The 17,119-nt window shown below is 34.9% G+C and overlaps 1 long non-coding RNA gene across 1 annotated transcript in view; it reads left to right on the top strand.

Annotated features, from left to right (window-relative positions):
• LOC145682901 (uncharacterized) overlaps window positions 1-17,119 on the top strand; it is a 955,736-nt gene that overhangs the window by 537,879 nt on the left and 400,738 nt on the right. The window contains exon 4 of the long non-coding RNA XR_014130957.1: window positions 8,470-8,496. This is a non-coding gene — a long non-coding RNA (uncharacterized LOC145682901). The remainder of the gene's footprint in view (window positions 1-8,469; window positions 8,497-17,119) is intronic.

The raw sequence follows: 17,119 nt of genomic DNA, 5'->3' as shown, positions 1-17,119 counted from the left end.
CAGTCGTACAGACGGTTCTACTATATAGAGAATTTATAGGTAAAATAGGTTGTGAAACATCTTTGGCGAAGAAATGAGAGTGTGAATGTGAGTAATTACCGCCAGTTCACAACGCACGGAAATGCATTTTGAGTGATAATGAAAGTACTGTATATGTAAGTGTGCTCCTCCACTCAGTCGTTCTTTCAGAAAAGTGTTCCGGGGGGCTCACGTAGCATTCTGGGGGCTCTACTAGTACTGTTTTATTTATTATTATATTGTAGCATATTATTATGGTCTCATCCGGGTGGCACTCTCGGAACTACGGGGAAACAGTGCCCCCCAAAAACATGTGTGGAAGAAACACTGTTTCCACTACCATATTTCATGCGTACATTGACCGTCGCTGACGCGCATGAACCTTACAACACACATCCTCGCTGACACTTGGGCTCCCCTGCTTCGCTTCTGATTAAGTTAGATAGCATTTTTGGTTTATTCGTGGCCACCTAACACTAGTTGGTTTTTGTTTTATGCGGCCAGGTTCTAGAACACAGGTCCCTCTTCCACTTAGCTCTATTAGAGACTTGAAAACAACGTGTCCTGTGGGGCTCTAAACCGCCTTCACTCGGCCGGCAGTACTAAGTAAATTATATATTAAAGTTTGGTACAGAAAAAGAAACAACCTAGTCACTAACCTTTATGGGGTTCTCTGTTTTAGAATCTTCCCGTTTTATGCACTGTAGTTTTTATGCTATATATATGTCAGGAGGGCTGTATTTATGTCAGGAGGCCTATAGTTTTACGTCAGGAAGGCTGTACTTATATTACACCCTCCTGAAGTCATTCTGCAAGTGGTAATGGAGACCGTCATTTAGTGCATGCTCTTCTAAAAGAAATACAAAGATCTATCCTAACCTGAAAATGTAAGAAATGTGTCAAAATTTATCAGAACCGCCTGCACGAGTAATACCAGATATCTTCTCATACATAAGTTCCTTAACGAGTGTCTTATCCAAACATGTTAGTAGGGATAACTATTACCCCAAACTTTTTTAAGTGAAGTTCTTGCATATGGTTTTCCCTACCGCATTAACATTCCTCCCGACATCAAGGAGACTGAATAAAGCACTACAGTCCCTTACACACGGGGATTGTACGGAGGCGCCCCCTAAATTTTTACTGCCCCCTAATATTTTCATGGTAGGCTTGGTGACTGGTTAGTTCAGTCGTCGTGTGATAGAAGCGCTACTGTCGCCAAGTTTCCAGTTGTTCGCTGAGTTAAAAGTTTGTATATTCTAGTCTGTGACGCAAAGTCTTATACTTATATTACGACAGATATCGGGCTTGCTTATTAGTTTTCCGTAATTTTCAAAAGCATATTACTTTACAATTACCCCAAAAAATAAATAAGTAGAAAATATTATAGTTCTGTTTCACTTTTAAACTATTTGTATTTGGTATAACTTTAAGAATATTCAATTATACTTCTCTAATAATTAAAACAGTTATCATTTGTTACAATCTGCTGATATAATGTTCGTTACCATGTAATTGTCAAGTTGTTTATTTCTTAACGTTTTGTCGTTGTTTCTTTATGTAACAAATATTTAAGGCTCAAAATTGTGTGTTTTCGCTAAAAGATGTAACTGATGTCATGTTGATAAGATTCCGTTGGAATTTAACACGAAATTTAAGCGTGATAATTTACACATCATTATTGTTAATAAGTAGTTTCAAACAATTAGGTACATAACGAACTTTCACAACACCATTACAACACCATTATGTTAATTCAACTTTACAAGTGGTAGAATGAAAACCGTAGAAAATAGAATGATTTTTTTATATTACAATTATAAACAAAAATTAGTGATTTGAATGGAAGCACCTCACTCTCAGTTCCGGGAACATCTCTCTCTCTCTCTTTCCGTTTCAGAGGTGATGATAGACAAAAGGGCAAAATTGCATAGAAATTTTACGGCACTTCTGGCAAGATTGTCTCTGCAAAAGGCACATTTATGAAGAAATTTGCCTATCGTAGTGACACACATGTGCGAAATTCGGGAAAATTTGCAGTTTTTGAGATTACCAGCCTCTGATACATAACCCTGATTAAATATACCTGTTTCCTCGTTTTCATTGTTTCACTTCTTTAATAAATTTCACCGACATTTTTAACTCTTTTTCACTTAACGTATTAAACGGATAATACGCTCTCTTTTACCACCTCTCATATGCTCTATGCATTAATGTGTGAGCATACATTACACACTCACGTTTTAGTAAAAAATATTGTGAAGTACAAAACATTCTCAATTAGTATTTTCACTATTTCAACAGACGATGTCCGTTACAGTACGGAACGAAAATGCGTTTCAAATTTCCAAACACAAACCTCTCCTGTTATCACGCAACAGAGCTTTGTATTGACTAAACGATCATTCAACATCACGCTAAGTAACTGGTGCATTCTTAAACTTGCAGAAATCAGAAAGTGTGTATTCAATAACCATGACATTGGATTTAGCTTCACTTAACACTCCACTTATAGCACAGATTGTCTTATAGCCTGGATTTTTCTCCAAAACGAAAGCTATCTTCTTATTCACTGCAACCCCAACCTATCCTTTAACACCTACCAGAGCAGCAACTGTTGAGCGAACAATTTCAAGATTGTCTGAAAGGCTAGATGATGGTTTCTCCAAGAAATCAATAGTGCTACACAAACACGAAAAATTGGTCTGAATGTAGGCAATATCAAGCTTCAACTTCCAGTCATCCAACATTTGTTTCGCTATTTCTATGGAAGATGCATCTTCAGAATAAAAATGTTGTAAAACTTGTTTCACTGCATCGACGTTTGTAGCATAGTAACACACAGCATCAATCCAGCTTCCCCACCTCGTTAGTACCGGATGAGGAGGAAGATGCAGGGAACAGTTCTTTAAATTTCTCAACTCTACTGGGAGCCTTCAAAAATAACTTCTTTGCATTTGTAGTTAATGCATCCACATGTGAAAATCTAGAACGAACAAATTCTGCAATACGATGAAATGCTTGGGCAAGACAAGTTATTTGTAAAAACATCGGATACAATACTTGCAAAGCTTCTGCAGCTCTGCACATGTACAGTGCTGCATCAGTCACTAGAAGGAAGACATTGTTATTCTTGATACCATCAGGCCACAAAGGTCCCATAGCATCATTAAAGATTTTTGCAATGGCTTGATGGTTGCATCGCGGCAACAAATCACTAGTTAACAGGATAGGCTTGCTGACTTCATTATCTTTCAACAAACCTCTTACATTACAAACATTTCGCCCCTCTACATCAGTTGTTTCGTCAATTGACACCCAAATAGGAACATCACCGATTTCCCCACGAATAGAGTTCATTGTTTCCACATATAAATCAGGCACGTAATTCTTTCTGATTTTAGATTCATCTGGAACTCCTTGGTGTGTGTATTGTTGCAGAAATTCACGAAGTACTGTATTGTTTAGTTTCCAAGTAAGGATATCAGCACATACCATAGCACGGCACAGATCACTTCAAAAGTGAGACTTCCATGGCACTGGACTACTTTGAGCTTGAGATTCAGTTACTAGCAACTGCTTTTGTGGTTTGGGTTTTGAAGCTCGAGTCTGATAGAGTGATGTGGATATGTGTTGCACAACTTAGGAAAGTTGAGCGCATGAGACACACTTCTCACAAACCTGGCAACAAAGCACTTTTCCATCGGTGGAAAAATGCTCAAACTCTTCCGTGAAATGCTTAAGTTTCATAGTCAGGGTTTTGTCTTTTGGCATCTTGGAAACAGGATTTGCTGACAGGACAATAGATTAAATATTCGATAAAATAGCTCACACTTTCCCTACGGCATGCGTTCTGGCTTAAAACACTCCACTTTTGTCAATCAAGAGTTCAGTGTTACGAATTGCGTGAATGCAAACTTCCCCATCTGATTTAATATTTTTCGCCTGCTTTAATAATTATAGGAAAATATTAGTCGGGCGAGTTTGCGACAGCAATTCGATTGAATTATTAATGTCACGTTAGGGTGTGAGCTCTACTATCGCTGCCAAGAGTGTACGATTGCTAATCAAATAGCAACTCTCCCTACTAATCCGCAAAAACTACACTTCAATACTATTTTAAAAGGGTGTAACGCAGTAAAACAATAAATAAATAAATACATAAATACATAAATAAATAAAAATTAAAAATTGATGTAAACGTATGTGCTCATGAGTAAAATATGTAATTATATGTACATAAGTGTAAAATATGTAAATATATGTATTTTCAAATGGATGTTTTTTAGGCACTATGGGACACAAATGACATTATTATATTGATTTGGTAAGCAAATATAACACCTACAAAAATATGTATTTAAATAATTATCTGGGCCCTATAAATGAGTATAATAATTGTACTCAATAATTGGATGTCATCTAGGAGTTTGTAGTGCCACCAAGGAACATGCGGAATTAAAAGGTTTGTTATTCTTAAAAATATTGATGGGAGGTTATATTGAATTGTTCAATAAATTTGGAAACTTAGAACAGAACCAGGTACTATATTAATGAAGGTGGACTAAAATACGGAATATAATATTATAAAGTTGGAAAATATACAGATTATATCAGTGTAGAGTGCTTGTTGGAATTATAAGACTTTAAGATGTTTCTTGTACCTAAATTTACAAAACTTGTTACAGACAAAAAATATTGGTGACATAATTAAATAAGCATTACAAAAAATATATAGGAAAAAGTGATAACTATTTTAATTTGAATTTTGTATTAATGGAAACGAATAAATTATCTGAAGATTTTTATATAACTATAAAGTAATACATTCCTCTTCTTCTAAAGAGTTCGATATTAATATTTTAAGACCAGTTGAACAACAATGTATCAAGATAGGTACAATTACTAACTATAATTATGAAGATTAATTCAAAAATATTATGGAGGTGTACAAGTTTAGTACATGTAAATGGAAAATATGACTATTATTACCACTGAGATACAATGAAGATACTGATACAGTTTCTGAAGATTTAAAACGAACCAGCTCTTTCAAAATACCAAAGTTAAATATTTAAAAAATCATTTGAAGAATAGTTCTAGGAAAAAATGGAGTTGTTAATATGAAACAACAGAAGAAGTTTAGGCTTACAAGTACCTCCAAACTAATTGTTAAAATAATATGTCTAGAATAATATTCAAATATTATTTAAACTCAATGAATGTTTATTCTTATTGAACAACCATCAATCGACGAGAGTTTAAGAAATCATGATTTATAATAGAAAAAGATGTAAAGGAAAAAGACGATTACATTATTAATATCTTCACACATAATTAACATGTATAATTTAAATATCTCAATTGCTATAAAAGTAATTTTCGCCATGTTATTCTGATGGTGACTTTATTGATTAAACACGTACAAATCATATAACGATTGCCTTTTAAATATCTTAATTAGAAACTGAATTATATAATTTCCAAATACTTCTGCTGAATACGGTAAAATATCAGGGTGATTTTATTGATAAAGTAATTACGAATTATTCCTTGTTTAAATGTTTTGAATTTATATAACTAAGTGCTGATAAATATAATTCTAAAATTATGTGAGGCTATGTGGGATTAAATATCAGAGTTTCTAGTGCATTTGAAAACATATCCTTTGGGTAAAAATTTATTCCCAAGTTTTAAGAGGGTTTCCCCATAACTACAATTGTTGCCAAAGGTCTCCTAAGAATTGTTTTACTGGCAACGTTGCATAGTGATGTACAACAGTACTCACGAAACGAGGGTTACTGATATTACGATTTTAATAAGTGCAAAACTTGTACGCTTCTTTACGAAATGATACTAACCGTATTCTCTTGATGATACGGTTGAGTCAGATAGTACGGATGGGTCGGTTGGGAAAGCAACGTCAGAAAAACAAGCTCTAGATGAATGCTTTGACTTTTGTATTTGCTTTCTCATAATTATGAAGTATTATCTCCCCCTTCACTAATATATTCCATTACTCACATGAAAAAATTAAAAAGGGAATCATATTAGGAGTGTACATGTTTAGATTATATAGCTTAGATTTGTTGCTTCGTGTATATACTACAGGAAACTCTGAATGGAAATCATACATAAAAAATGTATCTGTAATAGAACATGTGAAAGCAGTTTTTGCTTACAAGTGAAGGGTCCAAATGGATGAATCAATTTGTGGGATGAGATTTAGTGCACCTGATAGAGGATGTGAAAATATGTGCAAAATTGTAGCGGCTGAGACCAACGAGAAACAGATGAGGAGGGGGTCAAATTTGGTGGGAGAAGGGTATGCTATGTAGTTGGAATACATTAAATAAACTGTTGAATGGCAAAAATATTTAAGGCTAGACAAGGGAAAAAGGCGGTAGTTCCACATATTGGCAAAAGGAGAATCGGTAAAGCAGATTACGAACTTCCGCCGCCATCTTGAAATCCGCCATTTTGAAATATGTGATAATTTTTAAAATGGAAATGTAATGATGTGATATATCAATGAGGTGACGCAAGTTCTCAAAAAGTGAGCTGTAACTTTAGTGATCGTTATCTCTGCTTATTTGCAAGATTTAGGATCATCTACTTAGTATCTAGGAGACTGGTACTCGTATGTTGGAAGTCTGGATTATCACGAAAACACCCGTATGTTAAACATATCTACAAACCGAGAAAACTAACAGTGAAACTTGATATCCAAGATGTATATTATTACATTATTATTATTATCAAGTTTCACTGTTGGATATAAAATTTGTCTTATTTTCCTGGCTTATAGATATGTTTAACTTAGAGGCATATTCTTTATTTCTCATCCTCTGCTGCGAGAACAATAATTAAAATGTTGGGATCATTTCTCTATGCTAAATATAGTTATATCACAATTTATGTTGATGTTGCTTTCTTTTTTCTGAGTGCCGAATTTCCCTTTCAAATTCGAGAAGAAATAAAAAAATTCGAGAATTTTCGAATTTCTGCTTTTTTAGTTTGATTCATATACTGTATATCTCTTCGTTTTAGAGAGATCTACTTAGGATTTGTCAGGGACATAACTTGTATGAATATCTAATTTCTGACAATAATTGGACCATCCTGGGAAATTAACATTTTCCTGTTTTGGTTGAGAAAGAGCATAAATTTTCAACATTTATGTTTAGAAATCCGTAAATATACATAGGAACTCAAGTCTACTTACGCCAGTCAATCATCAGTCCATACTGAACGAAAACAAGTACAGATCGGTAGTTAGAGGGCGAACGAAAAATTCGAATTCAGGTTCCTAACCTAGATTTTCTTTACCATAATGTATTTTTCTTACATACCAGCATTATACTTGTATGATGTATTAGGGATATACGAAAGTTTATTTTAAGATAGTCTGCCTCTGTCTGCTGGCAGTGTTTCATGCCAGAAAAATTTTATTACCTATTTTAGGGGGAAAATTCGGAAACTATTTTCCCTCTGTTGGTTACATTGGAAAAAATATATCAGTATCTGGAAGCCCCGATCCGTGTCCTACACAATGCATCTAGAGAGTTTTACTTAAATAGAGGAAGTACAGTTGGTGTTTGCAGTAGACCTTGTTCTTTTAGTGGAATATAATAGTATTTTGCAAATAGAATGAGATATTTTATTGACATACTTACTTTATTACATTTCGCTACGATACATCTAGGATATATTGGAAAGATACGAAAGTCTATTTTAAGATAACCTTCGTCTGTCGGTTAGCAGTGATAGAAGCCACAGAAAATTTTAATTCCCGATTTTAGGTGAAATACTTGGAAAATATCCCACTTTTGTCTCTATAATTTATTTCTTATTTTCTACTTTGAAACAAAGAATACTTGTTTCTGAGATCTCGTCTTTGCCCAACAAAATTCACCACACAAACTTTCAATAGAGTAGTTAGGGAATCTGCAGCACCTGCATAAGTGTTGATTTTTGCTTCTGAGGCGGAAAAACTGCCAAAATTTCGTGTGTACGATGAGAAAGAGTATTTTGTTTATGCATTTTTTCTGCAGCCACCCATTTCACGTTTTCACTGACCGTTGTACACATGAAAGAATTTTTGATGTGAATTACACCCAAGTGGCGACAGTGGTGCAAACTCCAAAAATCTGAAAATTCGGTTAGAAATTTTTGCCAATCCTCTTCCCTACATTTGCTTCCCGTTGGAAACACTGACATCAATTTACGACATGAATTCCAACATTCTTCTTCTAGAAAACAAGGTATCTACAATAACAATCGATCAATCGAGTAAGCATTCTTTGAGTTATAATTCATTAAATGAAAGTCAACAAAAACGCAAAAAGGGACCCTGTCACGATATCGTTAAAGGTGTTCTTTGTTACTCATTATAAACTAGTGATGAAAGTATTTGCTCATATTTATTCGTACTTAATTATTTAATTTCAGGGAAAGTACCAAGAGGAGATTCTTCAGGTGAGAAGTGTCAAAGTCTGTTTAGATTACCTTTAATAAATAATGGTTACTTGCATCTTAATTATTTTCGACGATAACCAGGGTAAATCTTTGTTCGTGTTTACCCCTTACAATAGATAGTCAACAAATAACAAAATTGGATTCTGAGTGCAGTTCAAGGAACGGGCCAACTATTGCATGATCTTTTATTGGAATGTCAGAAATGTTCCATAATAATACTGTGCTTTATATACATATCTCCGACAGTTTTGGTTCAACTTTGATACCTTTGAAAGTAATTCACTTTTTAGATTAAAATCAAGTTTTAGTATATGAAGTACTGTATATCGTAAATTAAAGCAAATTATGGAATATATTTGTGAAGAGGATGAGATAGGTGGGAGGTGCTTCATAGTATTCATCTCATTCTCTCAATTCAGGAATGTAAGATATGTGCCAATTATATGTAAATTATAATGATAAACAACATTTTGTTTAGCTATAACAAAAATGAAAGAAATAATTTCTTGTCGGTGGAGCAAAAATACAAATAAATTTGGAATTTACATTCCAGCAGACATAGGTCTATTTTAATTTCCCATTTTCCCATTAGGGACAGTAATGCTGCTTGCAGTTCTAACTGAAAGTGAGGTATAGTACTAGTATTAAGATAATGTGAATTTACCATCTACTTCAATGTGTGAAATCTGACAAACACAACAAATCCTTGAATGGTTGAAAAGTGAAAAAAACTACTTCTTTCCTACATGCCCAGCGTGTTAGGGGCCACGGTGGCTCAGCGATAGTTATCTCATCTTGTGCTTGGGGTCCCGGGTTCGATGTCAGCCCCGCCAAGTGAACTTTGTGGTGGACAAACACCGTGTGCGTGGGTTTTCTCGGGGTACTCCCGTTTCCTCCCACTTTCTTCATTCCACCACTTCATTCATTACTCATCATCACCGTCTCATTTAGCCCAACCGGCATAATCGTGGGACGTAAAACTCAAGATTTCATTTCATTTTCAGTCATTACTCATCATTACTGTCTCCTTTAGCCTAACAGTCATATGCGTGGGACTTAAAACTCAAAGGTTTCATTTCATTTCATTTTTACCCAGCGTGTTAGTATATTCAATGAAAACCCAACACACTTGATAGATAATAAACATATATTTAATTTCACTAATGAACACACAACATAACTACACGCAATATATAAAGTAGATATCAATTAATAATTTCTTAATCTCAATTATAAATAACATTAATAATAATTAATATTAATAAATTGATTTATTATTAGTATATATAATTCCCTCTTCATAAATGTACTAAATGAACTCTGGAAAAAAATAAAATAGAGATATCTCTCAAATTCGAATATTCAAATTCACTAAATCTTTTAAGCAACATACTAATACGCACTCTGCGTCGGCTTCCTTGGTGTTCTCTCGTTTCCTCCCACTTTCTTCGTTCCATCATTTCATTTATTTCCCATTATAACCGTCTCCTTTAGCCTAGCCAGCATAACCCTGGGACGTAAAACTCAAAAATTTCATTTCATTTCAAGATATTTAATTTCTCTGTCTCTGTAATTACACATCACACCAAATTTGATGTTTCGTTACATAATCAGGAATCCTACTTCCTTTAATCTCTCTGCCGTTGGTTATCTTTTTGAACGTTGATGATAAATTAGGATATTTTTAGTAGCCCTGCTACACCTTCCATATCATAAAATGACAATTCACTATATTGGAATAGCACAAATTAAAACAATATATTGTCTTCACTTTGGATAACTAAATTTGTATTATTTCAGAGTTTTCTTTTGTTTAGTAGTAGTTTTCTTGTGTCACTCATTTTCAGTAAACGTAAACACACTGAGCACTTTTTAAAAAACACAAAACGTAGTTTGAAAGTTTTAAGTGAATTATATATAAGTTCTGCAATGATTATGAGATTTTATCAATACAAGTTGGTAAAGATTATTAGTGATCAAGAGTAATATTCTTAATAATAGTGTAACTTATTCCGTTTGAGACTCACTATAGTTATAATCACTCTTCCCTTTCTATCGGGCTTGATGTTAAGGCTATGGGTTTTCAAGGTGGGGCATGATTTTGAGAACAGTGAAGCTTCAGTGAATCTGGAAAAATCCAAATTCACATGATGGGACTGGAATCTCCGATTACTGGCGAATTTTTGCCTGCTAGTTTTCTCTTAGGCACATTAGTACCGACTCCTAGCGATAAAATAAGGGAGAAGGCGAGCACACTCAACTAAGTACCGTTTCTATTACAGAACAACAAAGATGCTGGAACTGAGTCGCTACCCAGGACGATTCCCAACCGTTGCACTATTCGTGTGTAAACAATATATCAATTTTCCAGTCATGCGAGCCTGAGGTGCAACATGAGCCTTCTAATACGTCAGGCGCTGACCTCCATCGCTAGACCATCCTCCACTACTTTGCTGAGTATTTTAAGTCCGTATTAGCCGAACATTTTCATGACCGAAAAACATGATGGGAGTGTAGGAAATGACGGATAGACACACAGGTCCTTCAAGCAATTACGGATACTATAAAAAACCCGTACAAGAGTTACTGGATAAGACTACCATGAAACTAGTACGCATCTTCAGATGTAAACACTTACTGTGTTATTTTTTAATGATGCCCATAATGGGATTAATAATCATCATTATAAGAATACTATTAATAAAAAATACCTGAAGCATGGCCCTTTTATCAAATGATAATGTGAGTCTCTATTTCAGTTTTTTTAACAATATCATTTGATATTCAGACGCGAGAGCTGAATTGTGTAACGTTCCGGATTTTATCTCTTTTTAGTTGAATTGTGAGGAAACTCAAACAAGAGTGTAGTTTAAACCTTTTAAGGTCATGGTTCATGTCTATAAAGTGACAATGGAATGAACTAGAAAGTATACTTTTCCTTCCTTGCAGTTGTTCTATAACAAGAGAACTTAATTTTACTTCAACAGAGTCACTCTGATGTAACTTACGATTTAAAAGTCAATGATACATTATCAAAGAATGTTTTTGTTCCCTTTAAACTTAGTAATGCAACTATCTGTGGTGTTAACCACTATCTCCGGAAGTAGGAACATTGAGTGATTTCCGTAGGGGATAAACCGCTCGAGAACGTCGCAGTAATTTAAACCGCCTATTTCACAAAATCAAAATACATTTTCGATGTAAACAACTTACAGTGTACTGTAGTCATGAAATTTTACTCTGTCCAATTCTTAGTATTTCTCAAGTGGTATTGCACAGCCGAGTAGAAAAAGACCAAAAAATCATCAATATGAAACCGCTATTCGACGCCTAAATGTAATTCACAATGTACCACCTACAATAGCTATGCAAATTTGACGTAAGTTGGAGGTTTTAAAATATAAATAAATAAATAACAAAACGTTTGCTATACAAATCCAGTATGATGAGCTATATAGTTGGGTGCGTATGAAGTCCTCCGAATGAGGTCCACGTTTGCGTTATACTCTTACTCTGATCATTGTTATTCCTACATATTGGGGTGTCAGGACCTCCCATTCTAGTCATATAGTTCCTGCAGGAAGGCCAACCTACTAGGGATTGAAGTGACTAGATAGGTTCATTCACTTTAAACTTAACACAAAACAATACCTGCTCTAATGTTGAACTTCTGTAGAGTTTGGGGATTCTATTGAGTGAATATGGCCAGCCATAAATGTGTTTCTTCTACAGCTTCTCTTCCCACCGCTCTACAGAACGTTTTAACGCGGCTCGTAAAGGGACAGGAACCCCGCGTCTAAACTCTGAGCCAGCGTGACCCGCACAAAACATATTTGCGATACTTATTCCCTTACATAGTGTAAACAAATCTGATAAATCTACGGCAAGGTTAGCATAGCGATTTCCAATCGGACAGTCTTATGACAATTATAACTATACGAAGTTCATAAAGTAAGGCTGTGGTGTTCATACTATACAAATATGATACACATAATTTTTAACACAGGTTTTATGCTCACCTACCTTAGGTGAATCTCCAGCACAATACTGGAATTCTCTCCAGACCACATACCGAGCCTTTTCCGTACCTCTGGTCGATCGTTCGTGACTCTTTTTCCAGAGGTTTGGCAGACCAGATTCATTGTTGAAATTTTCCCAAAAAAAAAGAAAGAAAGAAAGAAACCAGTTGCCCAACTGGTGCAATCGGCTTGCCACCATTTGGCATTGACATTGAGTGCCCTCTGTTGTCACGAAACCGTTTACTTCACCACTTGCGATCACGCGACTCTCAGTCATATCCCCGTGTTATATCCTAAAAAAAGTAATTCCTCCTAGTACTCCCGTGTCTTCTCGTTATTCTGATTTTCAGGATTCGACGTCAACACCAGTCCCATTGCGAACCACGCTGGTGTCAAAAATACTGAAAGATCAACTGTTCTCCCTCTCATTCTAATTCCTTTTATGATCTCAACGAGTTCTCACAACCGTCATCCTAGTTACCTCTGTACGTCTGCTTTTTTTAAACAACGGTAACACGATTATGCATCTTTTGTCCCTTCCTTAGGGGACCACTATTCTTTATTTTCGATACTTTCCCTTATCTTATTGTTATACCAGTATATTCATAACGTTCTTTACATTTGTTATGTGATCTCATCAGACGTAGCGCTGCAGGAATTTATCTGGCACACCCGATCATTGGAGCTTATACGGATAACTCGGACTATAACATTTTATTCAATATTCAGAAACATTATTCCAATGAACGATTTATTAACCACTCTTATATATGGCCTTTGCACCCTGTACACATTGCTTTAACATATGATATAGCTTCTTGCCATTTTTGGTTAGACCATTAGAAAATTGTATTCATTTCCCTTACTAGTTTTAGCTATGTGTACATTTACCGTACAATTAGGTCAATAACCATTTACTTATTTCTTTTCGAATTTTTATCTTCCGGGAGCTTCAGGCGGGCATTATTCCAAACCAGGCTTTGTACAAATTTCACGTTATTGCCATTAGGTAGTTTCCAGTAGTAATAAGAATTAGAGCATCTTATAACTGATCTCTTACTTGTTCAATGGTAAGAAAGCGCTAACTTAGGAGATAAACGGTATATAAAGTTTATAGCAGAAACTCACTATTCCAAAAATAGTAAAATTTATGAACCCCCGTTTTTCTCCTTGTCCTTTTCTTTATGACCTACCATCTACGCCGCTACTCGAACGCTTCATGATTCAGCTTACTTAAATATCTGGTATCTAGTTGAATCAACACTTGTTGAATCACATTACTTCAACATTGGAATAATTTGCTTAAATTAAATTTGTGTTAGGTCAAGTCTGTTTTCAGAATCAATCCAGCCGCTTGGCACCACCAAGGACCAGGAATGCAAACCAATAGATGTTTTACCAACCAAGGAATTGGCGTAAGGAATACATTGGATGAAAGGTGTATTGTGTAGACCTCTTTGGTTAATTGTTATATTTCCGTTTTCTATTTATATTGATATAAAGTCATATATCTTTTTATGCAGATTTTTGTTATGCATGAAGCAAAGCAATTTATTAATATATCAAATTAAGTAGTTATCACATACTTATGAAGAATGAGCGAAATATGAAAATTCAAAAGACGAAATTCAAAATAAGAAAAAAATGGTATCAATTATCTTGAACAAATTGGTTAGTGGGTTGTGTTAAGTATACATATAGGATTTAGCATATAAGGACACAAGACTCTGATTAAAACAATATCGTCTGTAAAACAACAATGAGAAGTTATCGCTACTCAAAAAAATATTTTCTTATTAACAACAGAATAATAAAGTGGTAAAACACATTGCATATCCAAGAGTAATTAGTAGAAATTGGTGGAAAATTAAAATATAAAAAATGTGGTTAGTTTATGGTAATTCTATCCTTTTTGCTATATTTTAAAAAATGCTATCCTAAGCCTGTACTCATATGACTTCACAAAGCAATACTTACAGTAAGTTTCTAAGCTAGCTCTCTGTTTTGGGATAAAGAAATAAACCAAAGAATGTCTATAACTTAACAACTACTGTATTTAAACACTTTAAGAGACTAGTGTTTCAAAGCACTCCCGTTTTTTTCTCCCTGCATTAAGAAGATCTGGCAAATAGAACTCTCTATAATAATGTAGGAAAACTTGAATAGGTTTAACACAAGCAATTTAGACAACTATCCCGAGTTGTCCTATCACATTTTCAATTTATAAACATTCGATAATAGTCCCATAAGTTGTTGTGTTAAGCCAGATTTTTCGAGTGAGATTGAGGTCTACAGACGTTTCCGGATATGGGGGCAGCACAAGTTTAACCTTAGACAGGTACCGTATCAGCATAGGCACAATCCTAATTCTTAAATTAATGATATCACTCTTTATTAATCCTTAATTAGTACCGCCTTAATTAACCTGAGTTCAGCACAGGTAAGTCCAAATATTCTGAACACAAATTACGAATCTTCTATATATTTTAGGACCTTGAGTCTTTGCATCTAACCAACCTCTAACCAAAGCTTAGATGTAAGCCACTTCAACATCAAAGTTATTCTATCTGCAACCAGTCCAGGAATAACACCGTCAGATGATGAATGGAAGAGATGGTCCAAGAAAAATCCTGTTAGCTAAAACAAAGAAAATGCAACTGTTTAAGAAAGGGACTTTCATTTAATGTACCTGAAGGGACACAATCACATTCATGATACTGTCAAATAATATAGACCCATCTTTTCCACCACTGAAATGAAGGCAACCAGTATCATGCCCAAACCTTAATTTTAAGAAACAATCACTTTTACTGTAGGCAGTATTAGATTCCTTAAACTTCATAAAGTCCTTATTCCGCGTCAAGTAGCTAATCCGTAAATCCACTATCAGGGAAAACCTCTCGTAGTTCACAAAAACCTCGCACCTGTGAAAAGAACAAAATTACACCTTCACTTCGTACTGTAATGTAATTTCAACACATCGATGTATATTAATAACTTTTGAATTAAAATTAAAAAGAAACAGGTTGAGGTTCCGTAAACTCACTTTCAGGGACGTGAAATGTAAAAATGAAAGTAAGAATGACAAAATATGAAATTATACAGGTGGAAAGCCAGAAACCAGATGTATTTAAAACAAACGAATAGTAAATAAAAAGGTCAATCGTTGGGCAGTCAGTCAGTCAGAACTTCGTAGTTAATCTACCAATAGAATTGGAACCTGGTCATTATGGACCTCAGTCTATGCATTCAAATTACCCAGTAAGTACTTCCATTAATTATGTTAAGGAAATTACACATAAGAAGTTCGGTGTATGGGGTTTTCTCCATGACAGGCAAATTTTGTTATAAATTATAATTTCTATATTTATTATTTTCTAACCTTCCTTCAATTCTATGTAACGTTTCCCACCTTCCTATAGTTCTTATTCCTGTTAAATCTCCTTCGAGTAACGTCTCCTCACTTTCCTCCAATTCCTTAGCGGTAACAGCACTTCCCTAAGATGTTTCCCCGCCTATACCACAAAGTACCTTTTCTACAGGGATCCATCTCTCTGATATCTCTAACAGTACATTTACATAGCAGCTGTATGCCTATCACGTTTCCTCATGTAAATGGGAATATGCGAAGTATATGCTTTACCTACTTATGAGAGAGAAATCACATGAATAGCAAGTGAGAGTCACAATCTATGTAGGCCCCTAAACACATGGATAATATGTAACTTGGGAACTTTCCTAGTATGTTCTACGTATGTTTTTCCCACATTATAAGCGAAAATTACTCTCCCAAAATATGTTAAATCGCATTTATGCGTGATTTGTTTACATTAAGATGAGTCTAAAAATTATTTAAAATATTTAAAAAATATTACCTGGGGTAGGCACTAATCACCAACCCTTTGATTACTAGGCGCGTGCCCTTCCGACTTGGCCACGGAGGCGATGAAGAAAGCGTCGTTTGTAGATTGATAAATCCTCGGAATCCTTTTAAGTTGGAGAGCTCCCTCGTGGCTAAGCGGTTATCGTACGCGCCTTTTGCGTGGGAGATCCCGGCGGGAACTCATGTGGCTTGGATTCCACGTTAATCATTAGGTCCACTTCTCATATAGCCTCGCTGCTGAAAGAGACGCTAAATTAAAATCAACTCAACTCTACCCTTTTAATTTGGCTAATCAGATTGTTCTTCTAACACTGTAGATTTGTCTAATCGTTTGGGATCAAATAAAATATGGAAGTATTTTATAACAAAATGACGCGCTTCTCTTTACTTTATTTTACGTTTCTTCCAGGATCACTTTCAAATGATCGGAGAAAGTTCGCATCTAAAAAAATATAATTCTTTATCCCTAGCTATGTAAATAATTAACTGTTGACATAGTATGAAAGATTCATCTTAATTTTTTCATCAGTTATGTCATTTTCTTTCTAAATTCATTTTAAAAGTTTCATTCATTTGTTGTTTTTTTTTCTAAGCAATTCTGTACTAGAAGGACAGGAAGTGGAGCCGAAAGCGCGATAAACCGTTGCATGTTATTGCGCATGAGCAAATGGAAATGGTCGATTATCTTTCGTGCTTGGCTGCAGATATCACTTATGTGTCA

This window comes from Thermobia domestica, chromosome 4 (assembly GCF_964235325.1).
Source record: "Thermobia domestica chromosome 4, izTheDome1.hap1.1, whole genome shotgun sequence".
In the NCBI taxonomy this organism is placed as follows: domain Eukaryota; kingdom Metazoa; phylum Arthropoda; class Insecta; order Zygentoma; family Lepismatidae; genus Thermobia; species Thermobia domestica.
Note: the sequence above shows the minus strand (reverse complement) of the source record. Positions and strands in the feature narration are given on the sequence as shown.